The sequence below is a fragment of the Octopus bimaculoides genome, chromosome 7 (genome assembly GCF_046866305.1).
Source record: "Octopus bimaculoides isolate indiv1 chromosome 7, ASM4686630v1, whole genome shotgun sequence".
NCBI lineage: Eukaryota > Metazoa > Mollusca > Cephalopoda > Octopoda > Octopodidae > Octopus > Octopus bimaculoides.
The window spans coordinates 38,195,023-38,204,498 of record NC_142934.1 but is presented as its reverse complement, the minus strand read 5'-3'; the positions used below and the strand labels follow the sequence as shown (position 1 = coordinate 38,204,498).

Here is a 9,476-nt window from a genome sequence, read left to right as displayed (position 1 = left end):
ACATAGCTAATTATCATTCCACATAGCACCATCCAGCACACCCAAATCAACTTTCTAAAGACTACCAAAAGCCAAAACGAACAAAAAGCCCAAAAGCAAAATTTGACGAAGGCGAGCACTATTGTGTACTATTAAAAGTATATGGATATAAAAAGATAACCTTTACAAGAGAACAGATGACGGTGACTTCGATGTTTCAGCTTGCTGGCTTCCACCAGACTGTGATTTGCGTTAGAATTCTGTTAGTGTTTAGGGTTCAGTCGGGCATGAAAGTTGAGGTGTAAACAGACGTAATCAAATTCAGGTCACGACATTCTTTATCTAGAAAGTTGATTTTTGTTGTTTTAGGGTTCACAAAATGTAGATAAATCAGTTGGTCACACAGCATTCGTCAGAGTGAGGTTAAATTGGTGTTCGTATTATTAGATTTCTATTAAGACATTTTAAAGTAGGTATTTTGAAAAGGTTAAGATTGAGTAAATATGTTACTATAAATATTTATATGGGTTTTCTAATCTGTTCCTAGTGCGGTCATTTGTATTTTATATCATACTATTGTAAACAAATGTATACATGTAACTACATCGCATAACTTATACATCCAGATGAACACATAAAGTGATGCATCTTTTCATTTGTACATGTATAAACAATATATCAGTATAACAATATAACAATATATATGCTTATCCACACATAGGTATACTCGTACATACAGCTTCGCACATATTCATACGTGTATGTGCGCATATATAAATATAAACCTATGCACAAATAAGAATAAGCGTACTGGGATGGATAAATACGTACACAACCATACATATGCATATCCTATATGTATGCTAAAATGTATGGGGTGCAAACAGCAGAAGTAAGAAAATAACATGGAATTAAATTAGAGTTCAAAAAAAAAAAAGGAGTGAGACAATGATATGTCTTATTTTCCAGTCTCTTTAACTTATACATCCAAAATATATTCCAAGAAGTTGGAGAAATGCTGATGTTACTTCATTATTAACACTGAGTACATCAATTGGCCAATGCAGTCAATAAAATGTGTGTGTGTGTGTGTGTGTGTGTGTGTGTGTGTGTGTGTGTGCGTGTGCGCGCGTGTGTGTGTTATACTATATTATATTATATATACATTATCTTTTACGTTTCAGTCATTAAGCTACAGCCGTGATGAGGCACTGCCATGAATGATTTAAGTCGAATGAATCAACTCCAGTACTTCTCATTTTTATAAAGCTCGGTACTTCTATCAATCATTGTTTTATTTTACCGAACCGCTAATTAGGGATGGGTAAACAGACTAACACCAGCTGTCAAGCAGTGATGGGGACAAACATAAAGATACAAACGTATACATATATTGTACGACGCACTGAGGTTTCTTTCACTTTCCGCCTACCAAATCCACTCAAAGATTTAGTCAGCCCGTGGGTATAGTAGAAGACACACGATTAAGATGCCATGTTGTGGGACTGAACCTGGTGCAATGTGGATGGAAAGCAAACTTCTTACCACACAGTCACGCCTGCGCTTTTATATATATATATATATATATATATATATATATATATATGTATACTTTTATTAAAGCTGTAAAATCTTCGCAAAACTGTTACTCTGAGTTTTACATTTATGGGCTTACTCGGATATATATATATGTGTATATATATATATATATATATATATATATATATATATATATATATATATATGTATGTATGTATGTATATATACATATACATTGTGGGATTTCGGGTTTGCTTAATATATCATAGGAAATGCATTCATTATCTAAACATTCCTCAGTTAATGCATATACTTTAACTGAAGAAGGTTTACGTAATGGATGCATTTCCTATGATATATTACGCAGACCTGAAACGTGTGTATTAAATTATTTCAAAATATCACTTTTTGGCTTGACTTCATTATTACAACTAATGCGAATCGATGCATGTGCAAACTAATTTAACTTTTAAAATTTTTTTGTGCTTATACAAAGTGAGGAAAAAGAAAAATATGTTACGTTAAAATTAAATTAAAAGCAATATTCAAATATTTTTTAACGAAACCAAATTTACTCTCTCTCTCTCTCTCTCTCTCTCTCTCTCTCTCTCTCTCTCTCTCTCTCTCTCTCTTTCTCTGCACATTATATATATATACCCCTACTCTGTTTCTGTGATTATTTTTCTTTTATTATGTAAATGTACTGTGTCTTTACTCAATGCCTGCCACCAAACCTAGTATATGCGCTCAAATGCACCTCATGTTATCTCTCTTTGTATCTCTCCTTTACTCTGTCTCCCTTTCTCTCTATACAATGTAAAGCAAGACTGGAAAATCAATGAATATTTATAACGGCTGTTGCGATATAGAAACATGTTTTATATATATACTAGCATACCAGTGTCGTCAAAAATGCTGACAGTTCTAATAATGACAGATAAAGGTGCATCAAAACAATAGGAGAAGCCGTTGATAAATGTCAGCAATTGAGTAAATATATGTAGATTCACAAAATTGAAGGACTTGAACAGAAAACTTTAGCGTCCTCGTGATGTGTGTGTGTGTGTGTGTGTGTGTGTGTGTGTGTGTGTGTGTGTGAAACATCAACTTTTGTATGCTCACAGTGGTCAGATAGATTTCGTACAGCCAGATGACCTTCCCGTCGCCAACCCGAGCCTCTTTTTTAGTAAAGTCATATTTCATCATGCCCAAACATGATCACTTCGAAGACTGAAAACAATTACCTCTCGCATGACAGTAACACTCGCATACTATTATAGCCTGATGTCAAGGCAATGAAACTGTAAAGCATACACATGCAGAGATACATATATACACTTATATATATATATATATATATATATATATATATATATATATATATATATATATATATATATACACATATATGTATACACGTATGTATATAGTTCACGTATGTGTATATATAATACTAGCTACATTTTATCATATATATATATATATATATATATTTATATGTATATATACTGATATGTGCATTATATATACTAGCAGAAAGACTACCCTCCGGGCGGTTTTCTCTTTTTTAAACAAACATCACGTTAGTCCAACGACAGAAGGGGAAGCAGTTTGTCAAGTTTTATCTTCCCCTGAAAGCAACATACAAATTTTAATTTAGCAATCTTTCAGTAAGCTTTGCAGTATGTGTGAGAGAGAGAGGAGGAGAGAACATTGCAAACAATGAATGAAATAAACATGAAATCAAAAAATCATATAAATAAAAGGGCATTACTACATGTATGTTATTTATACTACTGTATGTTATTTAAACGTAAATAGTAAGTGGAAACTCGCTATAGGGCGAACGGATAGCAGAAATCTTCAGATGAAGAACTCTCGTCAATCAACTATTTCGGCCCTTTTGTTCCTGACAATCTAAGGCAGTTGAGCCAACCTAGGTCATGACTCTTAGGTGTCCTCGGAACATTCAAATGATCTTATTCCGAGCTGACCTAATAGTTGGTTCGTTAACACTGCAGTAAACTTTCGTGCAACAATATCCACTGTCTGTACTGTCGTATGGTACCCCTTCTTATGTCAGTTTTTTCACAAGGTCATCATATTTCCTCAAATGAAATCGATACTGTTCACCTACTCGGACAAAAGAAATTGTCATCTCGACAAAGATGATTCTGGCATCTGATTTCGATCATGGGTCAATATCTGATATTTGCCTTTGTATACTGATGAAATTTGGATAGTTCTTCATGCCAGTCTGGAGATCTGCAGATATTTCCCATTCTCTTTGAAGTCGAAATAGATTTGGTCCGAGTGTAAAATCATCCCTGAGCATGTTTTTTTTTTTTTTTAACCCATACCACTTCTCTTCTTTCCCTTCTGTTACAAACATCTGGGCTGAGCTCGTAGGTTCAGGCCTCCATTGAATAATTTAGCTCTTCTTCTAGCATTCTGTTATGTTTTTATGTGTATCTGCTATTGGTAAGAACCACCTTACCGAAATAAAGCACGTGCTCCAGAAACGACTTTACTCCATTTCACAAGGTTGACCTTTGATGGAAGCAGGTCGTATGTGGCTAGTATAATGAAGTTCAACCTGAGAGGTGCCATCTTCCACACATCATTCTATGTAAGCAACATTTGCAATGACTCGTCTCAGTTATTTGCTGAGACGGCTGTACTGCTTTTGTGTATCTCCTTTTGTCCTCCTCTTACCTTACTTCTCGAATTACCAAGTCTTAATGGCCCTCACCCGACGTTTTTGACTAACGTTGCATTTTACTTGTGCCTAATCTTTGTCTCCATATCTGAGTAAGTCCAATGATTTCCTTAAGGGCGTGGCTTTCTTTGGCATCTGTTGCAGCATCAAGGACCTTCCATTTCCTGCCAGTCTTCAATGTAGGCTGTACTGATCTGATCGCTCTGTCTTTGGAGCATTCTAACATTATCTACAGTCTTGTTTTGAATGCTTTTCGATTTAAGTGGCAACTTCAGTTTTGCCTGTCGGTAGTATAGGACGACATGAGACAGTCTAGGAGGTGCACGTAGCTATTTCCTGATGAATTTATTGATTTTTCGACTCCAGTGCTTCAACTGTACCAGTAGCAATTTCATATACATAAGTTGTAGTCACTGCAACATTGATATAAGCATATGTCGGAGGCACCACACTGTGTATTTCTCCAGCAATGGGCAACGGTCAATCTTCTTGAAACCTTCATCTGCTGTTTGGGCAGATTCTTTTATTTCTGGTGTCATTCAAAGTTTCATCATGCCACTCCCCAGACTTGTCACGAGTTGTTCTGGTAATGTGGAGGATTCTTTGGTCATTCCCTTCGAAGTTGATTTCTTGGCTGACTTTCCCTTTTTTCAGAGAGAGTCTTCTGGACTCCTTAGGTTTGAAGGTTATCCTGCCCTTGACTTCTTAGGTTTGAAGGTTATCCAACTGAGTGAGGAAATTTCAAGTCTCTGACTCTTTGGATACCAGGATAGTAGTATCGACCAGGAAACCTGAAGCAGTAGCAATTGACATCCTCTGCTCAGTTTCACTGGTTTTAACTGACTTTCTGCAGCTCTGATAATCACCTGCATCACACCAGATTAAAGGGTATTTGTGACAATGTACATCCCATTGCGATTACCACTTCCACTCTATTCCAATTCAATGTGTATTCACTAGTGCTGAAGCGTATCTTAAATACATTGAACAACGCACCAAGCATTTTGCATATCTCCTTTGGAACACTGTACATCAGGAAAGAATCTATATCGTGATAGGTAGGGAACAGGACCATAGGCATTTATCAAATCCGACCAGATGACATGCAAGACGGTGTTGTTCCCCGCCCGCTTCCCAGATCATACTCCCATATTCCAAGCAACCTGCTATTCCGGGGACATCGCCCTTCTGAACTGATATGCCGATATATAATGTGAGTGAATAAATATACTTAATTTCCATGCCATTACCGCGAAGAATATCTTCGGTACGGCGGATTTTGTCCTAGTATTCTGAGATTTTATCTGTATACACAGCGCGCTGCTCCTGAGTCACAGGTTGAGCTGTGCATCTCATCTTTGTTCGATGAGTCTTCCTTCTTTTGAGAGAACTGAATCTCACCCCCGACCCCCGACGCATACATAGTCCATTCACTGATCAGAAATCCTTTGTACATTCCGGGGCTGTTCCTGATTATCGTCTGAGGATTCATTATCTTCCCCCACCCTTTCGGTGAATCCTGGAGGACATTTTCCTTCATCTGATTCTGTAGTAAGATTAATAATGGACCTGGAAAAATAGCTTTCTGAGTAGTCTGTTTCTTCGACCGATCACCTGAGCGTTCAAATGAGTCGGGACTACAGTACAAAACACACACAAAATTACATCAAAAATAACCAATAACATATACTCTGCTTTTTATGTTCTACTGTTTAGAAGTCGGTGCACTAGCAGGGCCACAGTTAAATGACTGACACCAGAATTGTCTGTATATATATATATATATATATATATATATATACAGGGTCGGCCAAAGGTCACCTGACAGTAAATCAAAACAATTCAAATTCAGCAACCGAATGAATTTAATAAAAACATCTAAATATGAAACATCATAAAAATTGTTCAAACTGAAGTCCTACTGGAGCGACGCATTTTTCTATTCGAGTCAATACAGAATTACAGATAGTATTTATGGAACTTTCATTTACAGTTGGGTAACTTTTGGCCAACCCTGTATACTTTCTCTTTTACTCTTTTACTCACACATATATATATATATAAATATATATATATATATATATATATATATATATATATATATATATATATATATATATATATATATATATATATATATATATATATATATATATATATATATATATATATATATATATATATATATATATATATATATATATATATATATATATATATATATATATATATATATATATATATATATATATATATATATATATATATATATATATATATATATATATATATATATATATATATATGCGCAGGAGTGGCTGTGTGGTAAGTAGCTTGCTTACCAACCACATGGTTCTGGGTTCAGTCCCACTGCGTGGTTCCTTGGGTAAGTGTCTTCTACTATAGCCTCGGGCCGACCAAAGCCTTGTGAGTGGATTTGGTAGACGGAAACTGAAAGAAGCCCGTCGTATATATGTATATATTTATATATATGTATGTATGTGCGTGTATATGTTTGTGTGTCTGTGTTTGTCCCTCCAACATCGCTTGACATCCGATGTTGGTGTGTTTACGTCCCCGTAACTTAGCGGTTCGGCAAAAGAGACCAATAGAATAAGTACTAGGCTTCCAAAGAATAAGTCTTGGGGTCGATTTGCTTGACTAAAGGCGGTGCTCCAGCATGGCCGCAGTCAAATGACTGAAACAAGTAAAATATATATATATATTTATATATATATATATATATATATATATATATATATATATATATATATATATATATATACATATATATATATATACACATATATATATTGATAGTAATGGTAAGAAGTTTGCTTTTGTTCTGAGTTCAGTCCCATTGCGGACACCTTGGATAAGTGTCTTCTACTATAGCCTCGGGTTGACCAAAGCCCTGTGAGTGGATTTGGCGAACGGAAAGTGAAAGAAGCCTCTGTGTGTGTGTGCGCGCGCGCGCGCGTGTGTGTGTGTGTGTGTTTGTTCCCTACCACTGCTTGACAACTGGGTTGGTTTGTTCACGTCCCCGTAACCTAGCGGTTCAGCAAAAAACACAGCGATAGAATAGGTACCTGGCTTTAATAAATAGTAAGTACTCGGGTCGATTGGTTCGATTAAAATTCCTCAAAGCAATGCTCTAGCATGACTGCAGGATAATGACTGAAACAAGTAAAAGATAAGACATTTATTGTAGCTGCGTGGTGAGAAGTTTGTTTCCCAGTCACATGGTTTCAAGTTCAGTGCCACTGCGTAGTACCTTGGGCAAGCGCCTATTATAGCCCTAGGCTGACCAAAGCCTTGTGAGTGGATGTGGTAGGCAGAAAGAGAAGCCGTCATACATGTATGTGTTTGTGGTGGGGGCACTTTGTGTTTAGGCCCCACCATCGCTTCACAACCGGTGTTAGTTTGTTTAACTCTCTGTAACAAGCGGTTCAGCAAAAAAAAAACAATAGAATAATTATCAGGCTTTAAAAAAAATAAGTAGTGGGATTTATTTGTTTCACTAAAACCTTTCAAGGTGGTGGCCCAGTATGGCCACAGTTAATAACTAAAACAAGTAAAATTGTGTGTGTGTGTGTGTGTGTGTGTGTGTGTGCGTGTGTGTGCGTGTATGTGTGCGTGTGTGTGCGTGTGTGTGTGCGTGTGTGTGCTTGCTTGTGTGCGTGTGTGTGCTTGCTTGTGTGCGTGTGTGTGCTTGCTTGAGTGCGTGTGTGTGCGCACACACACTCACACACAATTTTGTATGTATGTATATACACACACACATACAATTTTGTATGTATGATGTGTGTGTGCGCGCGCGTACAAACACACAGATCATACATACAAATATAGAAACAAATTATAAACATACATAAACACTCGGACATTCACATACACCAATTTAGCAGACCGTATTTAAGACCTATTCTATTGTGGTGCAGCCCTAAATTTGCCCCTGTTGGAAAGATCTACAAGCGTGTTTTGAGGGGCTTTTTTTTTTTTCGAGTCACTCTTAAATAAAAGCAGAAAAACTTACCTAGCGTGGTGTGATCAAAAACTACGTGAATGTCCAGCTAGTTTTTAAAAAGTAGCTTCGTCTCGTAACTGGGTGACAAAACTATAAAACAAATTATCAACTATGAAGTGCTGTATAACTGTTGTCGTTCCTACAGCTGCTGATAATGTTGAGGGTTGTGGTGTTGGTGGTGGTGGTGGTAGTTTAGCGGCGGAATGGTGATAGTGGTATACCTTCCTAAACTACTTAACAGTACACACAGACACACTCAGTCATTTGTGTGTGTGTGTGTGTGTGTATATGAGCGGACACACCCCGTATTTACGCTTAATGGTAGTTAAATTTCTAACAAACCAACCTACACTAGGAATGTCAGTCAGTTGTTGAACAGAGGAGACCAAGTCGTGGATTTGAGAGAAGCAGTGGAAATCGGAAACAAAAACAGTCAGACAGAATGTAAAGAATGTGAGAGATCTTAGAGAGACAGTCCAAGAGAAAGACATGCAGACAGAGAAAGACATGCAGAGAGACAAGGGAGAGACATACGTGAGAAACAGATAAACAGAGAGAGAGAGTGTGTGTGTGTATGTGCGGGAGATAGTCGAGGAGACAAATAGTGTGAAAGCCAGTGAGGAGACAGTCAGGGTGTGAGAGAGAGGGACTGAAAATCAGAAGTAATGTGTCAGAGAGAGAGAGAGATGGGGGCAAACAGTGGTTGAGAGGAAGACAGTGTGATAAAGAAAAAGAGAGGAGAGAGAGAGAGAGTAAAAGATCAGGTGTCAGCCAAAGCGAAAGAATAAGTGGGAGTATAGTCGCAGGAAAAACATATATAAGAGGAGGGAGAAGTCGGCAAATAAAAGCACACTAAAAGAAAGAGAGGAAGAAGGGGAGACAGGAAGACAGACGAGAGGCGCAGAGAAACAGTCTAAGATAAATACAGGCAGGAACAAAAATGCAGAATTTCGGCCAGTATTGGTCTGGGGCATGTCAACTTTAATAACATCATCCGCTGACGTCATTTGGAGACACCGTAACCTATTTTTGTGTGGCATTATTGTAGACCAAAACACATCCAGGTGTCGGTGATTTATCTCGTATCTCTCAGAGGAGTTTGGGAAGAAAACATTTGAAGGTTATGAGGTCCTAATCCATTTTTTTCATTTGTTTCTGAATAGAATTAAATACAACATAAATGTTGAGGTAGAAAAAGGTGTATCACAATCG

At 37.0% G+C, this 9,476-nt stretch overlaps 1 protein-coding gene across 1 annotated transcript in view; it reads right to left on the bottom strand.

Moving 5' to 3' along the window:
• Positions 1-8,420, bottom strand: part of LOC106876157 (uncharacterized) — a 301,548-nt gene extending 293,128 nt beyond the window's left edge. Inside the window, exon 1 of the mRNA XM_089355802.1 lies at positions 8,274-8,420. The gene's annotated coding sequence lies outside the window, so the exon portion shown is untranslated. The remainder of the gene's footprint in view (positions 1-8,273) is intronic.
• Between the last annotated feature and the right edge of the window lie 1,056 nt (positions 8,421-9,476).